Consider the following 18,430-nt stretch of genomic DNA (forward strand, 5'->3'; position numbering starts at 1 on the left):
GTTTTGAAAGTCCTGATTTTGTCATTGAAAATTTTTTAATACAATAAAAATCCCCCCTTTCTGTGCATTAGTGCCCCTTCAAAAAGGTTATAAATTGTTTTAAAAACAAACTTGATGTTAACAGCTTAAAAGTGGCTTGTAAGAGGCTCGAAAGCACGAGTTCAAAAGTGTAGTTTGTCTGGTGCACATTCCATCTCAAATTGCATTTATTTCTGTGAGTTGGAGAAAAAAAGGAAACTCGAACCACCGAGTATCAGCTTTATTTCTTCATTCCTTTCTGTCGCTCCTCCTCACTGTTCACCTTTTCTCCATTAGTTTGTCTGCAGCACTCAGCTCGTCTTTTACCATCTCCTCTGTATGTAAGAATCTTTGTGTGTGTGTGTGTGTGTGTGTGTGTGTGTGTGTGTCAGATGACCTATTGAAATCATTGCAGTGCAGTGTGCCTGTTACCACGGCAACACAGGCTTCTCCGTCTCTCCCTCTTGTCTCTCTCTCTCTCTCTCTCTCTCTCTCTCTCTCTCTCTGTCTCCCCGTCTCCCCTCCCCTTTTTTCATTTCCCCTCCACACCAGAGCGAGGTCATGTGACCATGCTGACGTCAAGCTGGAGAGGCAGACGGGCAGAGGAGCGAGTTAGTTTGTGGGTTTTTAACGTACCTCCTGCTCAGACGAGGCGTCTCTGGGAGTCTGTCAGTCACCATTAGCTCTGTCTCAGTCGCTCAGTCCGTGTTCTCCTCCCCCCTGTGCTGTTGTTCCCCCTCTCTCTCTCTGTTGCTCTGTTTCTTTCTGGTCTTTATTCTTGCCTGTTGCTTCTTCCTCTGCTGCTCCTGCTGCTTCCACAAACTTGAGTCTTGAGAGAAAGTGCTGGGTGATGGACTGCTGAACGGCTTGCTACAAAGTGAGGTAAGCTGTTTTCTCTTGGTGTGTGTGTATTGTGTGTTTTAGCAGCTTCCAGAGGGGTGTGCAGTAAGTTAAAGCTGAATAAAGGAGAGCTTTTACTTGGTGAGTCACATACTTGTGCAAAGGGAAGTTGTCTTTTTAGATAAATTCCCTGACTGAGAGTGCTCTGTGCATGTCAGGGAAAACTCTTATTTGCACTTCTTAATCATTTGGCGTAACACACGAGTCAAAGAAGTGCAGAAACACAGTGTGATGTTTGAGGTTTCCAGGGAGCTCCCTGATCAGGGTGTGATCACGAAGACTAGTCGCTTTCTTTCTCAGCACACACAGCCAGCCAGATCTGTTTTCAAACCCCCCTGCAGGAAGTGAGTGCACGATAGAAGAGAGAGAGAGAGGAGAGTGTGATCATTACGGGGGCCGAGTGTGTTGTGTAGCTGGAAGTGATGGGCAGCTCCACATGGCTTTTCCTCTCAAAGCGTTGCTAATGTTAGAGGCAGTAGTGTGGGCTGGAACTGCTGGCTGTGTCTGCCGAAGAGTTGGAGGCAGGCAGGCAGGCAGGGAGGGAGGGGGGCAGAGCAGCTGCCACCTGCCCCCCTCGGAGGGAGATGGGAAAGCCTCAGAGGTATGTGCTGCAAAAATGTAACTTCAGGTCACAGGTCAGCTGTGATATTTATTTTTTTGAAGAAATTCAGTTATAGGGTGAGATAAGGGCATTTTTTCTAACACGTTTTTTTTTTTTTTTTTTGGAATATTATTGACAAGTGTCTCGCCTGAGAACCCCCCCCCTTGTATTTGCCCAGCACACACACATACACACACACACACCTCCCTGCGTGCCTCAAACAATAGCATGCCAGCCCACATTTAGCCCAAATAGGGTGGAAAGAAAGGGAAATGTGCATAACAAGTGGTTTGCATCTCTCTCCAATACTCCACACTTTTCTCTCTCTGTCCTCCTCCTTCGCTCTGTACTTCACTAGAACTCTTCTGCTGCGAGACTATCTCTCATTCACTCTCCTCAGCAGTGCCTCCCTCCTCCAATTTAATGGAGTGGAGACGAGCCAAGAGCATGTAACAGGTCTTTGTCACCAGCTGAAGTATTCTAGTTGCCGATATCTCCTGACTCCATCCAATTAAATGCTCAGATTAGGACACAAATTTGGATTTGCCGTGCAGATTAAATTGGATTTACGGTTTGGTTTGGTGGGGGTTGTTGTGACATAATACCATACATGGGCTATTTGAATGCAAGTATTTTTTATCTTTGAATAGCATGAAGGTAGATAAAGATAAATATACAATGGGTTTTAAGGAGTTCTTGTATCTCCTAAATGATGAATACACGTGCATTTATGCCATATATGACAATGTGTCTTCTGGATAGTTTTACTTTACTGAGAGTCACAGAAGCAGACTAAAAGAAACATGAGTTTTGACACTCAGTTATTTGTGCAAGCTTTAGTTAAAGGCACATATTAGTTTTAGGGCTGGGTACTGTCAAGAACCTCACAATTCAATTCAATTTCGATTCTTTGGGTCATGACTTGATTCGATTTCGATTCGATTCAATATTGATCCAGTTGCTTCGATATCGATTCAGTTATGTGTGTTGATGTCAGAAATACCCAGATAATTCATTAGAATACCTTCTGATATGTGTTCAATAAAGCGTGCATTATCTGTAATGATTTAGCACAAACTGACACCAAAACTTATTTTACCATTACATTATTCTTTATTAAATGTAAATTAAAACTAAAATAAGTTTAAAGTACAGAAAAGTGCACATTTTTGCCTGAGCTGAACTTAACAAAAGTAATAAACATTTATGCATGATTTGTCAACCTGCATTTGTGTGTGATCCACAGCTTTAGCGTTAGCAACAGGTTGCAAAACATCTGCATGTTGTCGGCTCAAATGTTTACGTAGGTAATTACGTATGTTGCATTGTTTTAACACTGACTCACGAGGCTCACACACCACGTAACTACTATCGACTTTGTGTATCCAAACGTCGGCTTTTAATGTTGTTGGCGCTGATTTTAACACACTGCTACCTCGCACTACTGTCAGAATTTTAATGAATAAACAGCAGACATTGTTCGGGGGTGAAGCGGGGCCTCTAAACAACGTCAATCACATTCCTGCAGCACTCATACTGCCCCCACAGGAGCGGGGCGTCATTACAACGAAATTAATCAACTTCAAGATTTTATGAATGGATGTTGAATTGGCAAAAAACATATTGCAATGCATTGATGAATCAATTTTTTTACCCAGCCCTAATTAGTTTTTCTTTGCTGTGTTTTGTCTGTGTAAAGTAGTTCCAAATGTCGTGCAAGCCCGAGGGTACATCACTCAGAAAAGTGTCTTCCTGTTGTGAAATGAGCTGCACAATAAGCCATTTTGAGTTAACGGACAAAAAAACACTCTGTCTTCACGTGCGTCTAACAAATTTAATACAAATACTTTGTGCACACGCATGCTGCTATCTACTGTTTTTGTGTGTAGTGTGAGCTGGGTGTGTTGGCAGCGTTCACTGTGAGGAAAGGGGCACTGACACACACACCTCTAGCATGCAGCCAGTAGCTTTATCTGACATCCTGCAGCAGTGGATTATTCTCTTGACGCGTGTGTGTGTGCTGTTGAATGTTTTCCAGCAAGATTTTCGCAGGCAACACCGTGCAGGAGGTGGCCAAATTTAACACAAAGTAAATTAGTAAGACTTTATAAGATTATTATAATCTCGCATGGTATTGAACCACTTCTGAGACTTAGCTCATGAGCCATTTTTACACAGCAATAGTGCTATGGAGCAGCTACAAAGTCCCTTTTCTTTATACCAAATTGCAAATTTTTACCTGCATGTGAAACCAGATCTAAACTTAGAAGAAGTTAAAAAGTCACACACTCACCCCCACAGTAGTGTTTGGTCTTACCATTGAACAGGTTACTGGAATCTGTTGAGTAAAACTTTATGATACTTTCAACGGACTGTTTCATTTCCCTCCAACTCAACACACACACTCACATGAGAGCAGAGGTAATGAGATGACTGAGAGGGGCGAGATGGTTACCATGGTATTATCTCATTTTGTTCACTGGCTTTCATTTACACAGGACACACACCGGGCACAGGTCGGGCTTTTATCCAGCTTTTCTCACTGGGGATGGTTTATCTCTGGCTCTGTCTATTGGTGGCATGACTGCTTTACTGCTGGTGTTTTCCCACATAAAGTACTATTTAATTGCTCTACACCTCTTACATTGGGCTGGGATTGATGCTGTTATACTGCAGATTGAGCTCATTAATGTCCTCATAACAACCAGGCAACATTACAGCAATAAACTTAGGAGTTTTCTCATCCATCCTGCAAGTAACAGTTGACTTTGTAGAGTTGCAGGTTTTTTAGTGGCAATAACATTTCCTGTATGTGGTTCAGAGTTAGAGTGTTACATTGACAAACTGTGAAGCAGGTACAGCTTCCTGCAGCCTGAGTTCAAAATATTAGCAACTGCTGACATCTTGCTGGATAGAAAAAAAATCGTCTTTGTAAAGGTTTAAGGCAAACTTTAACAAATATGCAACACAGTCAACAATGGTGCAGTTTGGCACACATTATTTTAAAAAAGACTCCTTATCCACCATCTACACCCAGTGCATTCCGGACTCTTTGGCTCAGTGTGAATGAGTAGGGTTCAGCGTGTTGGGTTGTTTTAAAAACAGATAACACGATTAAGACTGGTGGTTAATTGCATCCAGCTTAGTGGTTAAGACGGACACATAACCACAACATGATCTGCTGTGTTCCTGCCAGCCACGTGTTGCATTCATTTCTTTTTCTCTCTCTTGATCTTGTCTCTGTCTATACTGTCACAATGTGATCCATTAGTTTGTGGATATCTGTTTTGACGCCCTGAATTTGGCATTTCGGTCATTGCCAAATTTTTATTTTTTTCTATTTATTTTTGAGCCAGAAGTGACAATATTTACAGGAGAGGTCAAAGCTGTGTGAAGAAGAGTGAATCTGACTTACAGACAGTTGTGACGCCTTACAGACAGCACGTCACTCAGGCAGCCCCGCCGCACTTATGCATAACTAAATATACAGTATAATGGGTGAGTTTTAAAAATAAATAAATAAATCATCCCCTTGACTGTTGTCATGACTATTGAAATTAGCATTTTCATCCCAGGCTGGAAACGTGTTTATTTCTGCTGTGATTTTTTTTTTTTTTTTTTAATTTTATAATTTAAATTTTGACAGATTAGAGCTGATTGTATTTTGCATTTATGTTAACACACTGATATACTGAGCATATTTATTTACATACTTTTTTAAAGATCAAAATATTTACATACTGTGCAGATTGTTTGCTCTTACTGTATTTATAATTTCTATTCTTAGATACTGGTGTTGGTGCTTATTTCTGCTTGCTATAATTCTCTATGCTGGCTTCAGAGCGACTGTAACAAACCACAGTCCCCCCCCAGGGGAGCAATAATGTCTGATTTCTGATAACATGGGGGTCTAAGTTTATAATTTATAATAGTGTCATGATCATTTTGTAATAATACCCCCGTTTAAACTAATTCTTAGGTCATCTTCTTGTTACCTTTTTTTTTTTGTTTGGTTATTTGTGCAACATTTCTTGTCAAGTTACTCATTTCCCTTGTCCCCATGTTTTTAAAGAAAGGGTTGAAAAGCTTGTGAAAGATGTCTGTACGCTGCAAAATAAAACTGATGTTGATCCAGTTTTTTGGGTGTTAACATTATAAGTCACATTCACCCACTCACACACACATTCATACACTGGTGGCTGAGGTCACCATACAAGGTGCCACCTGCTGCTCAGTTACAGTAAACATTCGTACAAATCTACACAGTCACGGCCAGAGGAAACTTCAACATGCGGCCTGGAGGAGTCAGGGATCAATCTTCCAATTAGTGCTCTACTTCCTATGCCACAGCCACCCACAACTGTCACAACCTAAAAAATCATCACCAAATGACAGACAATCAACTTTTAGGAATTAAAGCACCCAAAATAAACATCTTCAGATGTCTGATAATCGTTTTCTGCTTTGCTGCTACACTGAGAAATTCAGGCAAATTGAAAATACACAGTCACAGACAGTGCAGTATTACTGAATTACATAATCATGCTTTGGCATTTGTTAAACGTAATTAGTTCCAAGGCTGCCAGTGTCTTTTGTCTGCGCTGCAGGTATTGCCTTCACAACTCTGCATATAGATCAGCTGTGCCACCTGTGTCTAAACGTGTGGGTTTGTGAGCATGCAAAAATGTGTCTGTGTTGTCACAGGTGGGTTTCAAAGTAGAGTGGCAGTTATTTGCATGATAACACTTTGTGTTTTGGAATGCAGAACTTTTCTGTGTGTCCGAGTGCCCGAGTTTTAATAGGTTTCTGCATGGAACAAATAGAGATCCAGTGTTGCATTAGGTTTTTTATAAACGTCTAAATTGATTTAAGAGTTGAGTTATATCATGGAAAAAGGGGACTAGATATCTCTCTGCGACAGAGCCTACACATACACAGAGGCAGCTGTATTTGTATGGCATGTATTTGTGCCCACATCCATTTAAAAGAACCAGGAGAAAAAAAGTTTAATTCAGCTCAACACAAGCTCAGCTGAACCATATGAACCAGGCTTCTATAACATCCTGTTTTGTACTTAAGGGAGTCTCATGTAACACTGGTGGAAACTAACTTGAAGGCAGTTTATGTAACTGGTGATTTATGACCAGAGACGGAGAGGGAGACAGAAACAGAGAGAAATGGAAAGAAAGAGTTTAAGTGAGAAGGATTCTCAGAGATAACAGAGGAGACAGGCACTTGGGGAGGCAGCTAGACGTCTTTCCTGCCTGGATTCCTATCACTTTTTTTATTAGTGGGTGAAATAATGGAGCATACTCTGAGCATGTGTCAAGTGCTGTGACTTTAAATCATTTAACTATTATTGAGAATTATTTGTAGAAAGAGATTGTTTCTGATTAATTCAATACCTGTCCGAAGTGTTAAGGGCAACAAACTACTGAAATTCCACCTACAGCGCTGAGTGTGGCGATAGTGGTAAGTGATTTTAGGCTGTAGGAAACACCTTACTCTGTGTGAGTGTGTTTGTGTATGTGTGTGTTGCAGTGTTAACTTTGGCAGTGATTTTAGAATGACTCATAGTCTTTAGACAAAAATGCTTATTAGTTTTTGTCACATTTTAGTTATTTTTATCCATCATAGTTTCAGTCCAGTTTTAGTTAATGACAAGTCATTACAGTTTGGTTAATTTTTAGTCATTCCTTGTAGTCAGAATGTTTTTTTCGCTTTTGACTGATTCAATTAAACTAATGCAAGTATTGGAAACTAGAATCATGGTGATAGGCTGTATAAATATAACCAGTACAGATTACAAATAACAAATAATATCCTGCACACACAACAGTTCAAAGGATATCACACGAGTTAGTGCATCACAAATGTCCATAACATGAAGTTATGCATTTACAGTTATGAAGCTTAGTTTTAGCCAGAAAAAAAGTTAAATCATGGTTAGGCTTAGGAAACAAAACATGGTCAGGACGTACCTTAACCCTTTGAAACCGGAGCAAATTAGCTTGATTTCTTTTAAATACATATGAAGAAGACAATGAACAAAAAAGAAATGACCCCCAAATTAACAGAAAATTTGTAAAAGGTACAAGAAAATTACCTAAAAATGTATTTTTAATTACAGAAAAGAAAGTTTTAAAAAAAAAAAAAAAACAAAGAAATGACCTTTGAAAAAGTGGTTAAAATTTTATAGTACTTTTGTAGCATAATTTTAAATATGTAAATATAATTATAAACATAGCCTTTTCCCTTTTCCGTTTTAAAAAATACTCTTCTTAATCATTTTTTTTTTCTAATTTGCTCATTGCCTTTTCCCTATGTTTTTGAAAGAAATCACACCAATGTGCTCTAGTTAAAAGGTTTCAATACTTGTGAATGGTGTCTGAAAGCAGCGTAAGAAAAGTGGTGTTGTTCAGGTTTCAAAGGGTTAAAATTACTTAAAGTTCACTCAAAGTTCACATGGTCCCAAACACATTTCTCCAGGGAAAAGTTGTGGGGCAAAGTCCAAATTTTTGATGTTTTGAAAACATATGAACAGTTTGTGAGATCAGCTTGAACAAGTGGAGCTAGCTGTTTACAGCCACCACCACCACCAACCAGCTCCACAAATCCTTCAAGCAACTCCACCATCCACAGTCAGATACACTCAGCTGCTCATTTACTGCCAGATTACAGCTCACAACTCGAGTTATCAGCTGTGACTGCTCTGGTGTGTTTTGCAGGTTAGTGAACATCTTGGCACTGACTATATACCACTGTCTTCCAACCTGGTTGTGCTCTACTCTCTTACCTCTTGTATGGTCCAATAGCTCTCCACTAACATGTGAGTGACATCTTGTCTCATCACTGAAAACAAAACATACATACATTTCAAACAGGTCATAGACAAACATTTTTCATTATGGTTTTCATTAACAAAATCGATACTGGTGTGTGGTGTGAACTTCAAAATAGACTGTAAAACTCAGTGTCTTCATTTTCATCTATTCATTCTGCAGTTGGCAGAAATGCATATGGCAGAGAGGAAGATAGAAACTGTGAAAGCACCTGCTTATCAAAACAAACTAACAACATCACAACAAACAAACAAATCTGCATCACTAGTAGTCAGAAGTTTTCTGGTAAAATTTACAGCTTTGTGTAGCATGTGGACTTAATTTGAAGTGGAAAAGGTTTTAAAATGCGGCCTCTCACATAAACACCCACTCGAAGCGAGCGCCTTTCATGTTAGAGCCCCTCATCTCAAACTTCAGTGGGTAAATTAAATGTCACAGCTGGCAAAAGATACTTGACACACTGGGTTTATGAATTTGTAAGATCTCCTCAGCAGTTTTGCATTTAAATATATTTAACAATGGCACTGTTAAATGAGCATGTTACACTGATGTCAGAATGTGTCAGTGCAGTGTAAATTCCCAACTATACTAAAAGAGCAAGCGACGAAAGGCATTCGACTGAAGTGTGGAAATGTTGGTCACTGTGGTAACTGTGCTCAGATTGCTGTGACATCCTTCACTACTCAACATAAAGGTCAGAATGAAAGGAAGGGGGCGACTGACATACTAACAGTATTTACCCAGCGTGGTGCGTTGCGTCCTGCATCACTGTGTTGTGTGCCTGACACACTTTGTTGTCAGCCCGCAGTGGGTTGTCTCGTTACTTTTTGGATAAGCAAGCAAAACCAAGCAAAAAAAGTTCTTAATTAACTAAATCTTTTGCCTTAAATCCCAAGATAAAATTTGCAGGAGACCTTTCCTTTCTTTTTGATCTTCAATTTACAAAGAAACACTTATTGCTGCCACAGCTGCAACCGGACCCAGACTTCCCTGCAGATTTCCAAATGACTTTTACCTGACTGCTGATAAATCCCTAAATGGCCCATCATAATGTTAAATTGAAAAATGTGTTCAAGTAAATAGTGTTGTCATATATTGACATCTAGCTGGATTACATTATGTCCAACAACAAAATTCAAATCAAATTAGTTTGCCCTATTTTTTAAGCTTTAGACATTAATCTAACCCATGTTTTACCACTTAGCCCAACTTCTTACTTTCATCAGAGCAAAATTATTGAGGATTTTTTGCATTGAGTTCTTACAAAAGTGCATGCAGGTTATCATATAAAGTATGCACTCAGAGGACGCTGGAGCATGATTTGCTGCATCCGTCAAAACATACAGGTGAAATATACAGTTTGAGGGAGTACTGGAAACTGACACTTTACGGAAAATCACACCTCTCTGCAGAGGTGTTGTGGTGGTTAGAGTTTAAAGTTACTCACTAGGTGGGTATCAGTTACAGATTTGGGCAAAACTCAAGCAGTATTATCAAAATGTCAATAAAACACACAATTGCGAGTACCAGGTTGAAAATTGTCTTGGATTGCTGTAAAGAAAAAAATCATTTTACTTGCCTACAACCTGCACCATATCACTCATCTAACAAACACAAAGCAGCAGTTTGAGCTAGCCAGTCACTTATCTTGCAGTCCCTGCATCACCCCCACTGTTCATTGTTTGAAAAGGTGCACGTGAACAGCTGTGGTGTGGCACTTTACTGCAGAATTCAGCCTTTACTCAACATTTTTAAACCGTCAAAGATGAGCTTCATTTTAGTTTTTGATTTGCAAATGCTCACATTACAAAACTAATTTTATTCAGTTATATGTGGAATAAGAGGTTCATTTTTACAATGTCTCTTTAGCCTCCAGCATCAGTGAACACCTGTGGCATAGGACTCATCAGTTATTGCTAGAGGAAGAGGACATACCTGGAGAAATTTGACACCTAGCATATTTATAGAGACATTAAACATGTTCACTGGACATTTGACAAACTGCAGAGCCCCGACCCTTTTTTTACAGGTGGTGTTTCGACCGTTTATGAGAGTTATATTTGACCCAGAGATGAGTGTTTTGGCAAAAATACTGGACACAAGAGAACAGGAACATTAGTGAATTTAAGTGTTTCCCAGAGCAGCACCCCATAAATAATGTCACTCTCCATCCCCTGTGACAGCATACATCTCTGTGACGTACAAGCAGAGACAGACACATGCTAGTGGTGGTTTTGTGGGACAGCTGGTCCGCCGAGCTCTTGTCATTCTCAAATAGGCCTCTTTTATAAAGAGGTCATAGGTCAGTCAACTGAAATCCAGCCCTAATGAGATGCAGAACGCTCTGAGAGACTGCCCCCCCAGTTGAAGGGTAACCTTGGCCTATAGGCTCCCATGCATCGATTTGGGGAACTATGGGAAACAGATGTTCTATTTTTGGTCACAGAGAGGAATTCACACACATTGTCATGTCATGTTGGACACAAGATACAAAAGGAGTTCTTTTTCAGTGAGCTGTCACTTTCCCCTGCTGCCATTACTGAGAAATAGGGGGTCTCCCGCAAAGTTATGAGTCACGAAACCACATGTCAATTCTCATAGTTTATGAATCAAATTCTCATTATTAGTGTGTACAATATTGCAACTAAGAGTGTGCTTTAAATACTTGTGGTCCGCTCGCCTGTGATTGTGTTGTACATTCAAAGTTCCCGTCAACTAAAAAATGTGTTTTTCCTCTATTTAAAATGTCTGACTTCGATTATAATGACGTGTCACTAAAGAGGTTTTTCTCTACGTTCTGCAGGCTGTTTTGCCATTTTTAGTCAACTCAATACACACAATACATTCACGAGATAAGGTGATATTACACCTATTTTTTTTTTTTATTAAACAGAGAAAGACAACCATAAACCATCTGAATTTGTCTTTCTCTCTTTTACCAAACTAAGACTAGCTTAACTGGCTCATTAACTCATCATTAAACATTTCATTCAACCTTAACAGACCCAAAATACAACTCATCAGAACCATGTTGGTTAGTCTTTTTACTCGTGTAGTTAGTAATTCCACTGTTCAAACAATTAGCAGTTTTGGTTTGGTCAAAATAATCCCGATTTCACCGGGTTAAAATAAGCTGTTTTCCCTGCAGTCTCTCTGCTTTGCTGTTGCGGGCATGTCATGGGCCGTTGTTGACCAGCTGTTAACAGTCTTGTAACATTCTTTTTCAGCACTCACTCTGGTGGCACATTATCCACACTGCATGCAAAACATCCTCATGAGAGCTTCTCTAGTATGAAGTTAAATGAAAAATAAGGGTATATTAACAGTATTGAAAATCACACTGTCTGGATATCTAAATACCCTGGAATACCATAATACTGTGACACCATCCAAGTCTAACACTGCATTCTGATACAGTATATCTGGCAGGCGCCAATTTTGGTGCACAACAGACTCTTCATCTAAGTCTGGGTCTGACTGAGGTTCAAACATGTATGGCTGAATCTATCTGATGTTTCAGCAGCATTGGTTGGTGAAGTGGAAATGTGATCCAGAATTTCTCAGTGAGATAGAAAGATTGGATCAGCCTCCAGAATCTTTTCAGGTTTTTCTTTTTATGTGGGAAAAGCATGTTAAACAAAATATTTATCATAACAGAATATTTTAACATATCAAAATCAGTGATTTAATGACTTTTCTATGTGTAGTTGGCCAATATTTTGTGGTTGGCCACAGAGATGGAAATAAGCAGCATCTTCATTCTTTCCAACATAATAGAAAATCAGCCATCTGATGCAATTTTCATTTGTCGCTATGTTCCTTCTGTTTGTGTAATTTGTTAATGAGAGAGGCAGAGTACAATATTACGAGACATCAGGATATTTCACTGATTGTAGTTAATGTGTTTTGGAAATGAGATTCTCTGAATGTTTGCGAGGACACAGGAAGACGATATCTAATGTCAATGTCAGCTATTACAGTACTTTGAAGCATGCTGTAGTGCTATACAGATATTTAGCCACAAGCACATTATACTTTTACATTTGTATTTCAAATCTCGGTTGTCAAAAACCTCATTACGCTTAAAAATGTTTAGTGAAAGATCAGCTGAAAATGTAGTGTGTTTTATTAAAAAGTTGCTTCAACATTTGCAAAAACCATTTATTCAAGGCTAAATTTAGTATAACAGTGATAAATGTCTTTCGTGCTTTTCAAGGCCCAGTCCATAATAACTGTCCAGACTGGGATGTAGACCATTAAAACTTCATGAAGGAACATTTGGTGCTGCATACTGTACACTCATTGCTTTTTAGGAGTTTAATAATTCAACAGTTATCCACTCCTATCTTAATTTAATATCAGATTGAATCTTTTTGGGCAGTAACTGGAGAATTAGTAGCTGAGCAAAAATAGCAAGAGTATTAAATAATGTTTTGGGTCCGGGAAGAGAAGACTAAGGGAATTATGAAATGTATTTCATAAGTCTTTGTTTTGATACTCGTGGGAAAAAATCCTGTCCAATTACTGTGGATATTATTTTGAAAGTAGCTGTCTTTCACACGGAGCACGTCTCAGCCAATATGGAACATCTTGAATTATTCACAATATAGCATGTGAATTATTTCCCAAAGGGAGCGTTGCAAATGACAGTGTGGCAGCTAGGAGGTGATAGGTCTCAGATACACAGCTACTTAGAATTCCTCCGTGCCTGCTGAGATCTTTGGTCAGTCAGGATACATGCTTTTCTGGGGTATTTGAGGCTAAAGAAGAGCTATCGCTGAGTTGTCACTTAAAAATCACTTGAATGCAGCATGTGCTTGGAAATGGCTTTTTGAATCTGTGCATTTTATTGTGAGCCGTCAGAAATGAAGATGTTATCATGAAGAGGGGATACTGTGTTGTACACGCGTATGTTGTGGCAGCTATTCACAACTCAAATAGAGATACTGTGAGCCCACACACATTAGCGCTTTACTGGGTTTGAATATCTTTTGCACACACGTTACAGATACAGTGCAAGGACTTTCCCTCACTGTTTTTCGTTTTCTACAAAGTAACTGAGACTTCCTGTTATGTCTTTGATCATTTTATAATGCATATAAAGTCTGACTTTGTTTAGGAGAGAGTTTGATGGTAACAGCATTGGTGTAATGGCACAACTCTGTTGTAGTTTATTTTGTCCTGAGCCCATGTTAGTCCGGCCAAAATGCCAGATTTCCTTTAAATCTAATATTTCTTTAAAGTACTGGTAAAAAATGAGAGAGCAATATTTTTGTTTTAGGTGCACAGTATATCATTTGATCCATTGTTAACCCTTTAACACCTGGATTGTCATTACTTTTCTTGTTTTGTTTTCAGACACCTTTTACAAGCAGTTAAATCTCTGAAACCTGAGAAAACAGTTTGAGTTCTTTCAAAATCCCAGTAAAAAATACATAATGAACAACTTCAAATGTCATACAAATGGACAAAACTGTGTTACTGAAAAAAAGGAAAAGGATTTCTTTCTTTGCTTTTTTAATTATCATTTTCAAGCAATTTTCTTGTAACTTTTTAATATTTTCTTGCTATTTTTAGTCAATGTTTGTCAAGTTCCTTGTCGCCCTCTTTCCATGTTTTTGAAATAAATCACGCCAGTTTGCTTAGGTTTAAAGTTAATCTAAAAATCTTTCTCATAGCAGTAGATTTTCTGATATTTTTGTACATATAAGCAGAATCTAAAGGCATATTTGCTGACTATCATCAGCACATACTGTCACAATTTCTTTTTTGTCAGAAACATACAGCATCCATTAATAAAACTGGCCTTAGTTATGGTTAATGATTGGAAACATGGTGACCTCTTACTGCACTTCACACTGGTTGTTCTACACACGCACTGTGTGTGTGTGTGTGTGTGTGTGTGTGTGTGTGTGCGTGCGTGCGTGCGTGCGTGCGTGTGTGTGATTCGCTCTGTTTTAACATCTCTGGTGGTAATATTGTATCTTTCAGTTCCATTCTGTGTCAGTTGGTGTAAAGTCAATCATATAGTGTGACATTTTATTTTAATCTTAAATAGTCACTGCCTGTTATTCTCAAAACGATTTTTTTTTTAACATACATGATTTTCATACTGACTTCATTGTACAAAGTTCACTCACCTCCATTTCCCTCTGTAGGTTGTACAGTCCTACATGCCTCTCCATCTATGATCTCACTCAAACTCGTGCTTTTTTTCCACGCCCTTTTTTCATATTGCACTGCATACAAAATACAATTTCCCGCGCATCCATTTATTTGTTGGGGCCCACCACTTTTAAAACATCTGATGCCACGATTAGATCTTCTATTTTTGGAGCTGGACCATTCATTAAGAGGGCTATTAAAAAGTATATGCTGTTCCGTTATGTATTGCAATATTTTCTCTCATGGGTTTAATGAGGCACTCTACCGCCAGAACATCAGCCATTACTGGCCAGTGGTACAGTGTGTTGTCCACTGTATTTTTTTATACTACTTCTTCCTGTCAGAAACTTCAAGACATCAAGAAATCTGAGCCTTCAGGTTTGCCCCAAGCTCGTCTTTTTTTTGCTATATTTTAAAGAAACAGTAGAGCAATGGTGTATCCTCTGTGTGCGTTGTCATGAGCTTCTCTGTGGTTTGTGGTGGTAAGCCGGAGCAATCACGTGTGCTTGTTAGTAGGGCTGGAGCCGAATATTTAGCTATTCAAGTATTCGTTAACTGGGTAGGTATTTGATTTTCGACTTAGGCATTTGCATTCTTTTGGGGGAGTATGAATGTCATTTATTTTTATGTGATCTTGCTGCTGCAGCTGTCACACACACAGTGACAGGAGTGACCACTTTACCCAACAGTTACCCCGGATTTCCACTAGATCCGTGACGGTCCGGCTCCGCTCCGTCACAGCAGACAGAGCAAAGAGATTGCACTATAGTCTATGTGTCAATTTCCACTGGCTTCGCTGGCTGCGGATCAACTCTTCGTCCCAGCTCCAGCAGTCCGGAGGCTTGCGGATCAGATACGCAAGCCTCCTTTTTTTGCCGGACGCCGGATCACTTTGCATAAATTTAACACAGAGCAGACAGGAAATTGGACAGTGATACAACATTAAAACATCCGGTTGCTTTTCAGAATAAAACACTTTGTGTTTATGTCTGATCATATTTCTCTTTACTACATCAACAAAACGTCAAAATGAGCAGATCCAGGCCTGTATTCAACATGTCAGAGGTTTTCGGAGGTCATTACCAGCAACACGGACGAGGAGAAGCCAATTTGTAAGGTGGAAAACCACAAAATTATTTATGACACCACACATCCTTTTATAAGGACAACCATAGAAAGTGGTGAGGAGCAACTTATTGGGAGTTATTGGAGAGAATTGACATTACTATAATTAATCCACGGAGTGAATGGAGTTACTACTTTTTCTTCTGTATGATGTACTGCGCGTGATTCTGTAATGGCCACGAGAACTCCTCGGTCTCGCCGCTCCAGCGGATCCAGCGGTGCTGCGCCATGCTGGATTAAAAACGCAACTGGTGGGGATTGACGGATGACGGAGCACAGAGCAAAACTGCAGTGGAGCCGTAACACAATGCACATGCAAGCGGTGGAAATCCACCATTATCGTGTCATGTGAGCAGATTATGGTATGGTGTAACTGAGTGCTTTTTTACTTTACAAACTACAAAGTGTCACAAAGCTGTAAAGCAGTTAAAGGCACACAAGGCTCTCTCTCACTTAACACCGAAGCTCCATGGTGCACAGTGTCTCTCTCTCACCTGACACTGAAACTGTTAGGGGTCAGGTTCCCATCTCTCCCTTACCTGACGCACAGTCTCTCCCCACCTGACTGTGAAGCACACAGTCTCGCCCTCTTGCACTGGTCTTAACAGTGGTTAAGCAAAAGCATAGAACCCATCCTTCGTTTTCCCCCCAGTTAACACCATAAACTCCTGTGTCTGTCAATAAGCACAGTTTGCCGCTAGCCGCCTGCTCAGCCACCTCCACGTTGGGAACCATGTCCACACAGCATATACACGTTTAATTTCAGATAGAGCCCCTTTAAGATAAACATTAGCCAAATCTTCCTGTTCACAGTAAATGAAGTCACATCTGTCATAAATCTTCATTTGTGTTCACCCCATCGTTCACTGTATAGGCTTCCTTTTCTCGTAAGCACCTGACCATATCACTGCGCATGTTAACTACCTATTTATATGAAACAAGTAACTGGTGTTGTGGCTGCACTCATGACATTACTGTGCTGAAGATTTTCACAAGAAAATAATGCACAGTTGAAGCGGTGCATGAGTGTACTGACTTGGCTATAGATCAATTTACAGCTTGTATGTAATTAAGCACTGATGAGAGCAGCTAAACTAATTCTATATTGATTTTTAAACTAATTATATTCATATTAATCAGCGGCAGATTCTTACTTTTCTTGGTGCAACACAGGAAATGACTCATTCAAACTGCCTACCAGTCTCTTTTTTTTATATATTTAGTCATCATAACACTCCAAAACATTGTCACTCTTTAGCACACCCCTGTTCCCTGGGTTCATCCCAACCTCTGACCTTCACTGTGATGTAACTTCCATTCTGTTTGTTATTTTCCGTGATGTTATATCCTGTTTCTATATTTTCCTTTGACCACAGGAAGCAGAGCAAGTTTTGTTGCATCCCCAGGGGCACTCTTCAATCAGATCCATCTCCAGGCTCAAGCTCTCCCTGAGTCGCATTTTCTCTTTCCTTTCCTCTTTTATCAGCCTCTGTCTCTCTGCCCTGTCTCTCATAATGCATACACTATTCGACATAATGGACTTTGTCTACATACATCCTCCAGCTGCTCTTATAGTTGCTCTGCAAACATCTTTTATCAGTTATAGTCCAGCTTTGGCACATATTACAGCCATCCCACTTCATCTTTCACAATGCTAATGGAAATGTGTATCCAGCAGGTGTGATTGAGTGGGAAGCAGTTCTTTTTTATCATGGGTCATCAGTTTTATGGAAAATGTACTTTGTACAAATAATGCATAACCAAAGCAGGCAGCAGTTGGTATATTAAACCTTTAAAGTGATAAAAAAAAAAAAAAAAGTTTTAAGTTGCTCACTGTTGTTTTTATTGGAGATTGATATTTACTTTAGATTGTTTTCCATTCCCAGATGGCAGTCAATATTAAACTGTTAAAAAGTGTAACTGAGCACATCTAAGTCTAATTCACTGCTCACTAAACCCGAAACACCAATATTTCATTTATTGCATAGCAGCTATAACTAGACACAGCAGTTCTGTCAAACGTTGGATTCCTCTGCATGTTGAAGGGATGTGCTTGGGGCTGTAGTTAGACTGCATGGTACTCAGTCTTTAAAGTGGATAGTTTTTTACCTGGGAAATACAAGAACAAAAGTGGAAAAAATGGATTGGATTGTTGTATTTGTCTGATCTATGGCAAGCTGCATATACTAGCATGTCTACCTAACTAGGTAACTACCTACAGAAGTTAACCTAGTGTCGCTAACAAGAGTGTAAGATATCAACACTCTAACCTGTTTTCTACAAAATAAAACAGATTTCCTTCTTGTCCCCGTACCTACTTTTGAACCATTCTGTGCAATTTGACCAAAAAAAAATTGTCTCATAACCCATAAAGTTGGTTCTCAGCTGGACCCTAAAAAAATGCACACTTTTTTCTTGACTTAAAGTGTTAACTTTGTTAGTGGATATGTCATATTTCACAGATATGAATCATGATGGAAAAGGCAACAATAACAATGGAGAAGTCAAGTAAGAAATCCTTGGGGTAAAAAAGAGCATGCAGTGGTCTCATTAATAGTCATTTTATGCTTTTTTTATAAAAAGAAGTTTCTGTAATAACAGAGCTAAAGCTTGCAGGCAAGTAATGTGCCTCTGCCATTTTGCTACTGATGTTTAGTTACGTTGTGCCTTATGCCATGCCCTCTGTGAATTACACAACCTTTATTACAATAGTTCTGCTTAAAACTCGTGGAAATGCGAGCTGGTTCACTAGATAGTTCCAAAGTTTGAAGAAACTTGA

At 39.3% G+C, this 18,430-nt stretch overlaps 1 protein-coding gene across 2 annotated transcripts in view; it reads left to right on the forward strand.

The window, feature by feature from the left end:
• The window catches only part of LOC121945171 (neurocalcin-delta A), an 85,026-nt gene that overhangs the window by 37,258 nt on the left and 29,338 nt on the right, over positions 1-18,430 (forward strand). The window contains exon 1 of one of the 2 annotated variants that reach the window (XM_042489204.1): positions 582-900. The exons of the other annotated variant lie outside the window; for it this stretch is intronic. The gene's annotated coding sequence lies outside the window, so the exon portion shown is untranslated. Of the gene's footprint in view, positions 1-581; positions 901-18,430 lie in introns of those variants that run through there. 2 annotated transcript variants of the gene reach the window in all.

Source organism: Plectropomus leopardus, chromosome 7 (genome assembly GCF_008729295.1).
Source record: "Plectropomus leopardus isolate mb chromosome 7, YSFRI_Pleo_2.0, whole genome shotgun sequence".
In the NCBI taxonomy this organism is placed as follows: domain Eukaryota; kingdom Metazoa; phylum Chordata; class Actinopteri; order Perciformes; family Serranidae; genus Plectropomus; species Plectropomus leopardus.